The sequence below is a fragment of the Heterocephalus glaber genome, unplaced genomic scaffold (assembly GCF_053883595.1).
Source record: "Heterocephalus glaber isolate CG9 unplaced genomic scaffold, H.glaber_assembly_v1.0 deba00000281, whole genome shotgun sequence".
Classification (NCBI taxonomy): Eukaryota; Metazoa; Chordata; class Mammalia; order Rodentia; family Bathyergidae; genus Heterocephalus; species Heterocephalus glaber.
The window spans coordinates 16,969,950-16,984,961 of NW_028258139.1; the positions used below are offsets into that span (position 1 = coordinate 16,969,950).

The window sequence follows — 15,012 nt, forward strand, 5'->3', positions numbered from 1 at the left end:
ATTTAATGAGCACCTGCTGTCTTCATTACTGTCCTCCTCCCCCATATCCTTGCAGGGGGTGGTAAAATCTGAACTCCAAGATGATGAAACTGAGTCTTGGCGGAGTTAGGCCCTTGAACTAACTCAAATCAGAATTGGGCTGCCAAGGAAGAGTTATTCTTGGGCTACTGCTGCCCCCATACTTGCAGCCTCCAGCCCAAAGAAGGTAGCTCACAGGCATCTGGCATTTGTCCTCTCTGGGGAATGGTCCTTGCTGTCCATGCATTTGGTCCCATCACTTTTCTGCTACATTCATATTATTTAACTGCTTGAGGCTGAGTATCTTTTCGTTTTGTTCTGGTTTTTGAGGCAGGGTCTCACTATGTAGCCCAGGTTGACCTTGAACTCACAGCAGTCCTCTTGCCTCTGCCTCCCAAGTGCTGGGCTTACAGGTGTGCACCACCAAGCCCAGTAGGTCTGTGTATCTTAAGAGGTCAATCTCACATCTGATTGAAGGCAGCTTTCTCCCTATTCATCATTCATTCTTTTGCTCATCTCTTCTTACTTTCCACGGATATTGTTGAGACCTTTCCCATATCCAACATTCCGCCAGATATGGGAATATAGTAATGAACAAAAAGATATATTTACTGCTTTCATAGAGATTAAAGTCAAACAAACATGCAGGAAACAAACAATTGTTTTTAAATCAGAAGGAAAAGAAGAGTTACAAATTTCTATAAGTGAAAAGGTTATTTGTTTGTTTGTTTGTTTGTTTATTTATATAGTGCTGGAGGTTGGACCCAGGACCTCACACATTCTAAGCAAGCACTATATCACTGAGCTACATCCCAAGCCCTTAACAAACTTTTTTGAGTCAAGGTCCAGCTAAATTACTTAGGTTGGCCTTAAACCTATGATCCTCCTGCTTCAGCCTCCTGAGTAGCTGGGATTACAGGTATGCACCACTGTGCCTGGCTGAGTGTGAAGTTTTCAGAGAGAATCATAGGCAGAATGTGGACCTTTAGAAAATTTCCTGCTGGAATCTCTGGGGGGATGTTGGAAGGTGGTGATGATGCTTCCCTTTATTGTGGTGTGCTACCTGGAGCAGGTGACCTTGACCTAGAGCTATTTCAGGTTGGCCTAATGTACTCACCTGAGTCTGTAAAAGCTGGAATCTGGTTGGTGGCAGAAGAGAGCAGAAGACAAGGAAAGCCACTCTCTTCAGACCTGGGAGAGACAGAGAGCCAAGGGCTTCCTGGAGCCCCAGTGGGAGGGGGTAGCTTCTGGAAGCTGAAAGCAGACCCTGGCCCGCAGGTGGGCTGTGGCTTCCACCGTGGCAAGGACTGAACCAGGGCTGCCAATAGCCGGAAGAAGTCTGGCCACCACTTCCTCCTCAGGACTTCAGAAGGGAATGCAGCCTGCTGTCACCTGACTCCGGCCTTGGGGACACCTGAGCAGGACACCCAGGACAGATATGGACAGTTTCCAGTTCCCACTGAGCAATGCCTACTGTGAAGGGCTTCTGCTAAACTTACCTTTGACGCTAATTACCACAGTGCTAGTATGAGTGATAGAAATGAGGAAAAAATTGAGTCCTAGGGGACATTTTCTTACGCTCTGTGAAATGCATATCCACATATTTGGGAGTATGATGATATATATGTGGGTTTCTGATTTCTGTTGAATTCATCTCAGATATTTGAACGTTTTGTCATCCTGGCAGAAAAAGAGTCCAGAAGGGGAAGGGAGTTAGACAAGAGTGTTCTGGAATTGGCTTTCCAGACCCTTCCTGATGCCTTCAGTCTCAGGGCTTCTCAGGGCAGAGATGGGCACAAGGTGGGTATCTCAGAGAGCTGCAGAGCACTGTATGTTCAAGGTGAAGACATTCGGTCCAGGGAGTTCATACAGGGAGCAGGGCCCGGAGGCAGTGCTGGCGGGTACCATAGTCCTGCCTGTCCTGGAGCTCTCAGGGTGAGGGGACGTGGGGGAGCTTGCCCACCACACAGGCACAATGGGGGGCTCTAGCCAGGCCAGGTCTTCATCCTAGTTCCCTAGCCAGCAGCAGCACAAGATATGCAGGTAGGGCAACATCACCCTGTGCCCCGCAAACAAGCAAAATTATTATGAGTTAATTAACAATAATAAAAAATTCCCTTTTTTATTAGTATAGGTCGTGATACATAATAAATACATTCATGGTGGGCAAGTGGTGGATACGTATATGACGTCATGATCCATTTCACTTCCCTTTCCCTCCTCTCTTCTCCATCTCCCCCATTCCCAGAACTCCTTCCCTCTCCACAAAGTCTATTTTCATTTTGCTCCTAAATGATGTATGCTTTGGGTTTCTCGACAACAGTTCACAGGAGAAGGGAAGGAGGTGCAACCTTCAGAGGGATGGGGAGGCCGCACGCCCTGCCCTGCTGCCCACGGGATGCACTGCTTTGCCCGTCGGCCTGGGGCTGTGATGTGTGGGAGATGCTAGGCCAGGACAGGAGGGCAGTGCAGGGCCTGGGTGGTGGGGTGGGGCAGGGATGGTCCCACCCCCACAGCAGGGCCCTGGTTTGATCCCAAGGGTGCTCAGAGGGGGAGGCTGGTCTGGGACGGGCTGGGGCTGCCCCATTGTGCCAAGCTTGTCTTCACAGTGGGACCCTTGTCCCTTTTCTGGGAGGCTGGTCACTGCCACCACCTCACCTCTCCTGTTATTCACAAGCAGAGAGGTGATGTATTTTTCCTCCAGGCAATGATTGTCTCCAGGTATGATTTAGATCCTAGCTAGCTTCCCATCTCCAGGATCTGATATCAGTAGGTGCTCAATCAATGCTGAATTAAATTAAAAAACATTAACCTGTGGTTATCTGCGGCAGGAACCTCAAATTCCTTTCTCTTTAGAGACCTCGTTTCACCTGTGGCTACAAGGATAGACTAGTAAGAGCCCAAGACACCTCTGTCTGTCTGTCTCTCTCTGTGAAGTTCCAGACCTCATGTTCTCTGACCTGTGACCAGGTCACCTCCCTGCCTTCATCACACCCCAGCCCCACTGGCCGTACCTTGTCCCTGTCTCTCCAGGGCTCCTCAGGGACCCTGGGGTCTGCAGGAACCTGTCCACACTCCTCTGCAGGTCTCCAGCCCCATCACAGCTCCTCCAAGCCCCAGCCTTCCATCTGCCCAGAGCCCAGCCCCCAGGGAGCTCCTGGTCGTCCTTTGTCTTACAGACTAGACCCTTGGGCTCCTGCAGGGCACGCTGGGACTTCCTGTTAAGGGACTGAGCCATGTGCCCTCCTCACGCAGGAGTGGTCCCTGTCTGTCCCTCTCCACGTGCATCTGCCTGCTTTCACCTCAGTCCACCATTCCCAGGACAGGGCTGGTGCAGTCTTGAGCCCTCTGCTGTGCCCGGCGGGCCTCAACTGTGTGACTGCCCCGGTGAGCATCTGCAGACACGTGAGGCAGGAACCCCACAGGACGGCTGGCAGATGAAGCACCAGGGCAGCAGGGCCTGGTTGTTGAGAGTCCCTGGGTCACAGAGTAGCCCCATTCTGTTTATTAACAGTTGCTACCCAGCAGACGCCAAATAAAGACACCTTTAGGAGACAGACAGCCAGTGGGGGTGGGGAGTTCATATTAAGCCATGTTCTCATCTGGTTCAAAATACCCTGCCTGGCCCATTTTTAGAGATGGGGCTCAGAAAGGGAAAAAAAAGTAAAAGGCCAGGGAGGCGGAGCACTTGGCCCTGCTCTGCCTACGGAGCCCACGGGTGAGGCAAGTGTCCCCCTCAAGTCACCCCGGGCCCCTCCCTGCTGGTCTGGTGCCAAAGCCTCTCTCTGAGCCCGCACTGCACTGTCCTCACCTTGCCCATACATAGGATAAGGTCCCAATCCACACCTCCCCATCCGGGCTTGGATGCAGGGCTGCAGGGCTGCAGGGGTGCGGGTCACCTGCGGCAGCTGCTCTGACAGGTGAGACTGTGTGGGACAAGGAACAGAGCACATCCCCTCTCCATCCTCTCTGGGGCCCCAAACTTTCCGAACTTGGCGGCAGCAGCTGCCTCCATCTTCTGGGGGGGATTTCAAAAGGGGACCGGAATATCCGGGCTAGTCTATAATTGGACAGAGTTGCTTGGTTTTCCTGGGCTCCGCTCGGCAGCCTCTTTGTAGCTTGGAATCCAAAACTATCCCGCCCCCACCTGGTACCCCACCTCCTCCCCCCACCCCCCAAAGCATCTCGGGCCTCTGCTTAGGCCAGGAGCTCCGGATCCCGCGCTCAGGCACCCCCATCCTTCCCTGGGACCGAGGCCCCGCCCCGTCCCACTCGGCCGCCCCGCCCCCCGCGCTCTGAGCTGGGGAATCCCAGCGCTGCGCCGCTTTGCCCCTGGGGAGGCTCAGGGCAGCTTTGTTCTTGGCTGCAGCCTGGCCGGCTGGGGCTGCTCACTTCTCCCCACGGAAGTATCTTCTCCCTTCCCTGTTTTTCTGCTTCTCACACACTTTCTATTCCATTCTGTGAGTTTCCAGCCTTACCTTCTGGCTGTAGATATTTAGTTATTTCTTTTAAATCTCTCTCTCTCACTCTCTCCCCACCCCCGCACCCTGGCCTGGGAAAAGACTTATATTTTATTAAGTCCTGTTCAGAGACCGAAAGTGCTAGAATCTGGGGGAAGGGCAGGTGGGTTGCTGACTGGTGGCCCCCAAGAGGAGTCTGAGGCTGGCATCTTCTCTGGACCCTGCTTGCAGCGGCTCTGGGCCCAGAACCGGAGCTCAGCTGGCACTCCTGAGCGCCTTCCTGCCAGGTAAGGCCTGAGTCCCCTGCTCCATTGCACAGGCTTCTGGAGCCTACTTCCTCCTTCCCCAGACCACACAGGACAGGGGTAGGTGAGAGCTAGGGAGCGGTTCAGTTTCCTGCCGAAGCCCTTTCGGGGTGACCCAGGTCTGGCACACTGCTTCTGTGCTCTGCCTGGGCCTCACGGGGTCAGGAGCGAACCCAGGAACACACCGGCTTGATTCTCCTTGAGCAGAGTGGCGTCAGTGCCAGAGCCTGCCTGGGGTGACTGCTCTGAAAGTTGTTGAGACGCACCTGCCTCTCTCACCTTTCCTGTAAGAAAGTTGAGTGGAATGGGAGAGAAAAGTGGGGAGGTGGGAAGAATGGCCTGCTGCTGGCTTTGCACTGACTGCCTCAGGAGTTTGCTTTCTTGATCTGCATTTAGGTCTCTTTCTTAATTGAGCATTTTTGCCCCTCTCCCAATTCCTCTAGTCCAGGAGGTGTTTTGTCTTTTATTGTTTTTTCTGCATATGATATTCCAGAGCAGACCAGAGTTTCTCATCCCAGTGGATGGAACATAACTTAAATTCGACGTGCTGTTGGACAGGGTGCTTTCACATCTCCCCGGTAAGGATGGACTCAGTAATGACAGGCAGACAAGCTTATCAGATGTCCCTGAAAGAGCCCCCACCCCAAAGCCTGTCCTGGGGCTCCCTGCAGGGTCCCCTGCTCAGACCCTCATTGCATCCCACGACACCTAGGGCTGGTACTTCTTGTGGACACAGGTCCATTCTACTCTCCCACCTGTCTGTCTCTTGTTGACCATTTATGCCTGGCAAAATCTTAGACACTGAAGATCACATCTTCAGACCCCCTGTAGCTTAGTTCATAGAGTTGTTCCAGAAAGTTCTTTTCCAGGACTTCCATTTCCTTAGGGGATCCGTTTGAGGGGTGCACTGCCCCGGGCATACTATGAGGTGTGGGGGAAGTGTGGGAGGTTGGTTGTCAGTCTCAGTGTCCAGTCCTGGCTTTGGGGCTTTGTCTGGCTGTTCTGAGCCAAATGATTCTACCCAGGGAGTCTCCATGTTCCCATTTGGCAGAGGAAGATGACAGCGTCTCAGATCAGAGCAAGTCACAGGTGGAGTGTCTGGAAGGTGGCAGGCTGCAGTGTGCTTTAGTCTGCTTCTGTCTCACAGCCTGCAGCCCTCTCCTTCCCACACCTTCTTGTTGCTCTGTGACTGGGCAGACAAAAGTCGTTATCAGATACTGTTGGGCTTCTCTTCTTAGGCAAGACGCTGGATGGGATAAAGAGGGTCCAAGGGGGCCACGGACTCTTAAAATGTTTTGAGGGGAAGTGTGTTTGTACCTGTTTTTGTGGAGTTTGTTCAAAGTACCTCTGTCCTGGTCCCACTTGTAAGATAAAGGCAGATGCGGTCAGAGGAGGGAAAGGAGGTGGTCTCGGGAACAGCAGTCATGGCTTGTGTGGAAAAATAAACAGTGCCATAGGGGGATCCTCTGGTGTGGGGAGAATACAGCTAGGCCTGATGCCTGGGAGGGGTTGCCCTAAAGAAGAAGAGGCAACTGACCTGTCTTTTAGTCCCCAAAGATTGAAATTAGGAGCACTAGTTGGGACCTTTCACTGGGTGCTAGATTCTGATTCAGTTCAAAGAGCTGTCCAGAGATGGGAGGGAATGGCCTCATAGGTGGTGAGCCTCCCACCGTGAGTCCCTCAGGCAGGTTGCATGGCCACTTTTCACTGGGTGGGTGGAGAGCTGGTCTGAACCTGAGTGCTTGGCCCAGGTGAGTGTGTAAGGTCATTTCCTAGCTTGAGGGCCCATCACTCCTTCTTTGCTCTGAGTCCCACTCACACGCACACTCTCCTGCCTCTGATCTGCAGTGGTGGTGCTGCTGGCCCTGATGGGGGCAGCTGGCCTGTGCCAATGGGAGCCAGGACTGCGAGTGACATCTGTGTCACTCATGTCTCACTTTGCAAACCAGAATCAGAGAGTCGGAATGCTCCTCTGAGGACAGGTAGGAAAGATGGACAGAGGAGGGAGCAAATACCATTTTTGTGTCAACAAGGACCTTTTCCTTATAGTGGGGAAACTTTCCTTCAGAACAGGACAGGCCTTCAAGAGGGCTGGAATGTGAGAGGGGCTGGCAGGGCAGTCTTAGGGTGGGGGAGTTCCCTGAGGATTGCTTAGCCAATTCCCTGTCCAAGAATTGAAGAAGTAGTGGGCCTGGTGGAACACACTTGTGATCCTAGCACACCTGAGGGTTGAGGCAGGAGGATCCCAAGGTTGAGTTCAGCCTGGGCAACTTACTGACTTAGGGAGGCACTGCCTCAAAATAAAATGTTACTTAAAAAGGGGCTGGGGATGTAGCTTGGTGGAAATGCCTTGAATGCATCCCCAGTGTCACCAAGGGAAAAGAAATGAAGACAACGCCAAATTGCACAGCAAATACAACTGCAAAATCTGGTGAGCTGGGAAAAGTACAGTTCCACCATTCTAAAGATGAGGAAAACAGAAGCCTGTGGAATGGCAGTGACCTGCCTGTTTTGCATGTGGAGACAGAGCGGGGTCTCAGGTCTCATGAAGCCCTGGGACAGATGGGCTGACACTTTGGTCCCTCACCCAGCACTAGGCACTGTGTGTGTGTGTGTGTGTGTGTGTGTGTGTGTGTGTTTGTGTGTGTTGAGGGGTGTCATCTGAGGCCAAGAGGGCAGATTGATATGGGACCCCCCGTGTGTATCTGGGGCCATCTCCCACAGGGCTTGTGGAATCAATGAGCAGATAAAACCACATGAATAAATGAATGATATGGCTTGACCACTCCTCAGCCCTATTATTTAGCAAAACCAGTAACTTGCCTTTTGCTCTTAATGATGCACTTCACATGACTGAGTCTCCGGGAAGAGGATTTCCGGGTCAGAGGGCATGCACACTTTAATGGCTGAGCATTTGTGAAAGGTTAAATGCTGGGGTGACATCATGGCACCAGCAAAGGGAAGACTTGACAGATTCCAGGGTGTGTGTGAGGGCAGTCCACCTATCTGCTGGGGTCCTGAAGATGCCCTGCCAGTAGCCACACAGAGGCCTCTGCTGCAAACCCCATCTGAATTCATTTCTGTCCACCTGGCTTTGTTTCTATGCTCCCAGTTCCCAGGCCCTCGCTCCTTCTGGCTGATCCTGGCTATCTTCTGATAGAGATGAGGATATCTTGTAATTTTTATTTTAAGTTTGGATCTTAATTAAATTTTGAAAAAGTGGTCAGAATGTACCCCGCCTTTTGGTTAGAACTATCTCTAAGGAAGTACAGAAGCAGGTGAGCAGCAGTGGGCCAGGCCTGTCCAGCAGCTACGTGGTGGGGAACACAGTCTACCCACAAGGTCCCAAAGACAAGGGAAAGCAAACCAACCACAACAATAAATCAGAGGAAATTTCATTTTTAAGATGGGTATGTGACTTCACTTACGCCTGTCAACTTCAGTTAGGATGAATAAATTCTTCAAATCTGCAGTACAAAATCATGAGAAGATAACGCAATACTACACTGTATGCTTAACAATCTTAATAGCACAGATCTGATGTTGAAAGTTCCTGCTGCAATTAAATAAAAATGAAAAGAATCAGCAATTTCACTGTGATATAGTTTAGGGTGGCCACACAAGGTTTTGCCAAATTGTCACACCTCTCACAGGCTCTGTTTGTCTGAGGACTCCAGGGTGCATTGGGCACCTTGTGTGGTCCCCTTACCCTGCAGCTCAGTCCCAGCACCTCCCTTCCAGGCATCTGCTCCCTGAAGGATCAGAGAAATCGCTACCTCCTAACACAGCCCCGGAGCAGTGTTGAATATGTGGTTAAAAGTTCTTCCTTTCATCCAAAGAAAAGCTCTTTCCCTGCCACTTTTATCTGTTGGTTCTTATTTAATCTTTTGGACATACTTGGCATTAATTAAATCCACATCTCATGACATATTTTTAGCCTTGTGAAAACAAAAATAATGTGTCTTCCAATCCTGTCTAAGCCTAAACACAGTTGGGATAGACAGCATCCTAGACTTTCTCCCAGGCCTCACACACTCCTGCGCATTAGCTGCGCTGTCTCACTCTATGGAAAGACACAGTGAGGCTTATGCACAGGAAGGCCCCTGGCTGGTAGTCGGCAGAACTGGGATTTGGATTCATAACTTAACACAAGGTCCTAGCTCTTAACATTCCAGACTACATTAAATGTAAATGTATGTAATTCATGTAAATGAATATGAGGTAAATGTGTATAATTTATATAAAGGTAAACATATATAATTCAGATGAAAAGGCAGATGTGGTAGTTGGACATGTTTTCCTTTGCAAAAACTATTCCTTGTTAGAAAGTTGTGAAGTATAAAGCTCTCTAATGAATGAAAGCATCTTGTTACAACTGCAGTAATAGCAAGCTTCCTTAGTAGTATCAGTTTTCCCTCAATTTAAGCAGTAGGAACGTTCTAGCAAATACCTTTATGCAGTGTCCTCTGTTTCCAAACATACATATCAATCGAAGTCCAGCACTTGAAGAATTTGGGAACAATAATAAACAATCACTGAAAACATAGTTAGCTGGCTTTTAGGAGACATTCATAAGTCACTGCTCAGGGAAAGGTTGTATATTGTCATCCTTGGTCTAATGCTTGCTTGAGCTTTCTGGGGACCGATGCTGTGTCCCCTACCACCTCCAGCAGCACAGAGGCAGAAGATGGCAGGGGTGCGATGTCCTCAGACCTCTGAAAAAACATCTAAATATCTTAACCATGATGGGTCCTGGCTTTGAACCCCCCCCCCCCACACACACACCTGCCAAGGCCTCTGTCATCAACTGCTGTAATCACCTGTCAGAGTGTCTGTTTCCCCTCTGATTTCTGCATTTCTTAGCTCTGATCAACCAACATTTGCACAATTTTGGGCACATTAGGGACTCAGCACATCTTTGTTGAAGGAAGCAATTAAAACATGGCTATAGTCAAGTGCTTCTCAAGGATTTGAAATCACTATACAAGTCTTGGTACATGATAGGTGTCACATCAATGAAGCTACAACTTCATTTAAATAACAGTTAGATAAGTGAATGAGATGTTAGAATTGGATGCCATATTGACCTTTTTCATGCCCAGCGTGATGCCTCACATACCAGCCAAGTGAGGGATGCCCTCCCTTCTTCCCAGCTGCCTACCAGGCACCCTAGCCCCCTGGCCCTTGGCCAGGCTGGAGATCTCACTGAGCCAAGGGTGCCTGTTCACGGACTGGGCCCTGGTGTGGTCATGAGGCCAGCCTGGGGCTGAATTTGGCTCTGGTCTTTGCTAGCTGTCTCATTCTCAGAAGCTTTTTGGAGCTTCTCTGGGTGGGAGACCAGGGAAAGGGCTTGGGGAACAAGATGGACATCATCCTAGGCCTCTGTGTTTCTGGTCAATAAACAAATACGACACTGTTAGGGCCTGCAGGTGGGTTTGTAGTAAAGCAGGGCTCCAGTAAGAAACGGACCAGGCACAATACCAAGGAAAAGAGACCAGAGGTGTCGTCCACAAGTCTGGGGAGCTCAGTGGTGAACACAGACCAATAGGTAGCTTCTAATACTTCCTGTGTGGTGCTAAAAATGAGGTCTGTGGGAGCCTGAGGAAGAGAGTAGCATCCTCCATACCTGGGGAATTAGGGATAACCTCACCGAGGAGAAGACAAATTGACTGGGTTTTGAAGGCTGAACAGGAATCTGTCTGGCAAGGAAAAGGCATCAACTCTCAGATAACAGCAAAAATAGCATCAAGGAGTTAGGAGAAAAAAGTTCTGATGTTGGAGGAAGAATGTGAGAGCTTTGAGGTTGGAGAATAAGATTCATAAGGTGGGGTGTGAGGCCATGAGCCTGGAAAAGGAGGTCGTGGTCAGATTGAGAAAGGTTTGGCTTTTGCTAGAGAATCACATGAACAGACTGTCTTGTCTGATGATGTTCATGCTGAACAAGGCCCTTTGAAAATGCACAGAATGCAACTGTCAGGGGATGTATAATCTGGTACAGAGGTAAGTGCCTCTCCCTCAGAAGGCAAGCTGTCCTCAGAGTTGTCTGGAGAGCGGCCCCAGGGGCAGAGCAGGGAGCTTGCATTTGAGACCATAGGGTCACCTAAGGTGGGGGCTCCAAATAGCCTGATCACCTGGGGTTGTCTGGTGTGAGACACAACTGTACCCTGGGGAAGGGGTGCACTACGTGGCCTTTTCTTTAGCAGCCTCATCTAGAAACATCCTCCTATTCTAGTATGCTAGGATTCCAAGATGTGTGCAGTATCTTGCAAAGTAGTAAGATCCTGGTCATTGTAGACTCCCACGTTTAGATGAATGCATAAGAGGAATACAGAGGGGATTCCAGCATGGGCTGATGGAGAGTGCTGGGGTAGCCTATTATGTCTGATAGAGGTTCTCAGAGTGGAATTATACTATGCTTTAGAGAGGTCTGCTAGTGTGAAGTCAGTCCTGAAAAGGATTCTCTGGTAAGGACAGCCACCTCTATCCAAGTGCCTGAGGTTAATCATCTATCTGCCTGCTTTCTCTATATTTTTATGGTTGCATTACAAGGCTGTCAAGCTCTGCAGTACAGATTCTCATCCCTTCAAGCAGCAGCTGAGGTAAGTCAACGGCCCATCTTACAGATAGAACAGCTGAAACTTGGAGAGAGCAGGGGGGGAATGATTCAAACCAAGATAAGTGTAGCCTTGCGCCTTACTATCTAACCTCACACAAGAGGCACTGCCTGGACCTTCTCATTATTCTCTCCTAGGAAAAGGGGGGCTCTGCTGGGTAGCACCTCCAAAACTTTGCAGATACTGGAGCACTATTTATGCACATTGCTCCACCAGAGCAGAGGCTCTTAAAATACATGAAACAGAAATACCCTTCATGTCCTCAAGATCCTGTAATTAGAGCCAACCTGCTGTGATATGAACTGAGACCATGTGCTGAGGGTGGCGGATTGGGGAGAATTCCACAGTGCTAATGTGGAAGGGGTAAGAATGGGACTGTGACAGCTCCATGATGCTTGCAGAAACTAACAGTGAAGTGCCAGTCACATCTACCTTGCTGAAAGAGGCCCAGCCTCCAGCCTGTGCTCTATCCTGTGGACCAGGAAAGTGCACAGGGAGTGAGTGTACCCGGGCTAGCTGTGGAAGTTGGCCTTGTAGGAGGAAGTTGAACAGAGGGATTCTGGGACAGCCTATCTAAGCAGCATTGACAAAGTTCAGAGAAGAGGAAACAAGATGTGCAGCTGAGCAGTTGCAGGAACCAGAGAATACTGAGTCCCCCAAGGAGGGGTGATGTTTGCTTCCTTGTTACATATAGCAAGTGCCTGTCTCATAGAGTCATTGAAAAAGCATTAGCTCCAACTGGCTTCTTTAAAAAATGGGGCAAGGGAGATGTTTGTCTCACAAGACCTGGAAGCCCTAAGTACTTCTGGACTCTGAGCAAGACTGGGTTAAGGTGCCTAAGTGATAAGCTTTGTCTCGCTCTCCTCAGGGACTTGTTCCCTTCATGGGTGGCCAATGGCCCTGAGTATCTCCAAGCTCAGCAGCTCAGCAGACGTGCACCTGTTTACCCAAGGTGCTACCAGAGTCTATGTGCGTGTTGCTTGTCAGATTCCAGCTCTAGGGGAAATGTGGAGTTCAGGCTGGCCCACTTTGTTTCCATGCCAACCGCAGCCAGAAAAGTGGTGTATATTCTTGGGGATCCTGTCAGTTGACAGCGCAAGAAAGTTTTCAGCAGAAGCAAGTGTAGGGAACAGGGAAAGGGGACTTTATAAGAACCTCTGCGGCAAGTCCTAGTCTCCTGTGAGCCATGACAGAACAAGGTGAATTAATTTATTAGACAGAAAAGATAGAAAAATGAGACTTTGAGAAAAAGCTGAGCTTTGGGCCTGATCAATGCTGCTGTGGGCAGCAAAGATGAAAGCCTGAGCTTGCCACACCTTTATTCAGTAAATCAGGAGAAAACAAATGTAACAGATACTCAGGGCAGAGAGTTCAGTACATGGTATATCGGAAGAATAACCAATGTAAAATGTGACTCAGAGGGCGGTGGCAGCTGAGGCGAAAATCCTAGAACAATGAGGAACTCTGCCCATGAAGATTTTGTTCCTCCCAGGATGTCTTCAGCTGGTGTAATCTTGTCCTGGAGCATCACAGCAGCACTGGACAGCTGAGGTTTTAGCTGTGGCTGGAAGCCACAATGGAGTTATGTCTCGACATGCCATCGCTGGCCTGTAGGCAGGAGAACTAGGCCTAATCATAATTTTAATTGTGAAATGATTTTTCCCCCAAATTATGTAGAATTACTCCCCCAAAGCAAGGAATGGATTCTGCTGCCCCAGGGAGGGAGACTCAGAAGACAAAGACGACCAGGCAGGAGAGAATAATGGGTGTGCAGGAACTAAGAGGACTGTTGAATAACAATGGCCTTGGCCCACCCCACTTGTGTACTACACAAGGTTCGTGGTATTAGTCCTTTTCTCCCAACTCCATTTAATGCTTATGTATTAGACACAGCACCCTTCAACTCAATGATGCATGGGATTTAACATTTATTAGTATTTTGGTTTCACACTAACAGCACCACTCAACCCACTGCCATTTAGGGACCCAGAGTCCCCTCTTTTCCAGTTTTAGCTTTATTCCGTTCAGAGGGGTCTGGTCATCCCTGGCACTGGGTGGCCCAGAGTGTGGATGATCTGCCATTGAGTGATCTGCCACTTACTAAATGGCTGATCTTGATCAGTTCCTGGCCTCAGGCTTTCTGCCTGTGGGAGAGCCAGTGATGCTGGGCACATCAGGCTGTGGTGGCGAGTCCATGTGATTGAGCAGATCAGCATGCTGGCTAATGACCTGCTGTGTGATTGGTGCTCAATGAATCTTACTGAATTTAGGGTAAAGAGTTCTCACTCTGAATACCACCAACCTTGAGTGTGTAGGAAGGGAATATCTTTCTTATTCACCTATCAGGCTTGTCAGTATGATTTGGGGGTGATTAGTAGCAATCATGCTAATGGAACCACCCTGAGTCACCCGCAGCTTAGCAGCATGTGAGAGTGAATCAGGTGTATGTTTCCCTGCTGTCTGCTTTCCACCATGTAGGTGAAAACACTGTTTCCTGAGCTTTAACCAACCTTTACCACATCCCAGACCTTCTCTTCACTTCCAGGTACAGCAAAGACTAGCCAGTCAGGTCCAGTATAAAATTTTAATCCTGTATTTCCTATAAAGCTCTCTGCCTCCTATCACTGCTAATGTGAGACCGTTGTCCTAGGGAGCCACGGGTGGGTGGGGTTGGTTAGCTCTTGCCTCCTCTTTCTTTTTTCTTTGAAGGTTGGAGTGAAGATGAAGGGGGGAATGGGGGGCATTGGTCCCCTACTTTTGAGACTGAACTAGTAGTCCTCCTGCAGCTAACTGCCACCATAGTTCACTCTGCTTCAGACAACCAAGCAGTGGCTTCCTCCTGGCACTTTCTCATCTTACAGCCCTCTCCCTAAGGAGCTCTTCTGGTAGGAACTTTCCTTGTCTCTTTACTGTCTCTCCCAGCACCACCCTTCAGGCTTCCTATAGCACAAGTCTCCTTGTTATACAGTCAATTTCCTTGGTTGGGTAGTTACTTGGTCACTGGAGCCAACTTGTCTTCTGAGGACTCCATTTGACTCATTAGAACTTGCCTACCCTTGACTCATGGAATCCTGCATGCACCTAAAACCAGTACCATGTGGATGAGGCCAAGGTCTACCACCATTTGGAGCAGTAGCCAGGCTTCCTTCTCTCTTGGCTATAGGGGTTAAGTTGCTGAATTGCTGAGCACTATTTAACCAATCAAAGGAAAAATTTCTCTAGGCCACTGCCAATTCTGGAACATGGTGGCCTGGGACTCTCTTTTCAAAATAAAATCTTTCACCTTTGCAGTTTTGAGGATGCAGTAGATGGAGTCCTGCTCATTCTTGTGATGTCCTCAGGCCATCTTTTCCATTTTTGTTTCTTCTTGGCAACTAAATCCTCAGCACCATCTTTGCAGTTTGAAACTTTAATGGAGATTCTTTCCTGATCAAACTCAAATCATTTAATACCATTATGATGGGCTCTTTGCTTTTGATTCTCCACATAGATCTGTCTAAAAGCCCTCAACAATAGCCAAATTACTGCCTCAGCATTAGAGTGCCTTGAAATTTTGTCCATTCAGTTAATTAGTCCTTTACTACCCTTAGTCTGAGCCTCAGGCAACATCTCTGG

At 49.3% G+C, this 15,012-nt stretch overlaps 1 protein-coding gene across 2 annotated transcripts in view; it reads left to right on the forward strand.

Moving 5' to 3' along the window:
- The first annotated feature begins 4,361 nt into the window (after positions 1 to 4,361).
- Col22a1 (collagen type XXII alpha 1 chain) overlaps positions 4,362 to 15,012 on the forward strand; it is a 254,572-nt gene continuing 243,921 nt past the window's right edge. For both annotated transcript variants that reach the window (XM_021251585.2, XM_087187298.1), the window contains exon 1: positions 4,362 to 4,765. The gene's annotated coding sequence lies outside the window, so the exon portion shown is untranslated. The remainder of the gene's footprint in view (positions 4,766 to 15,012) is intronic.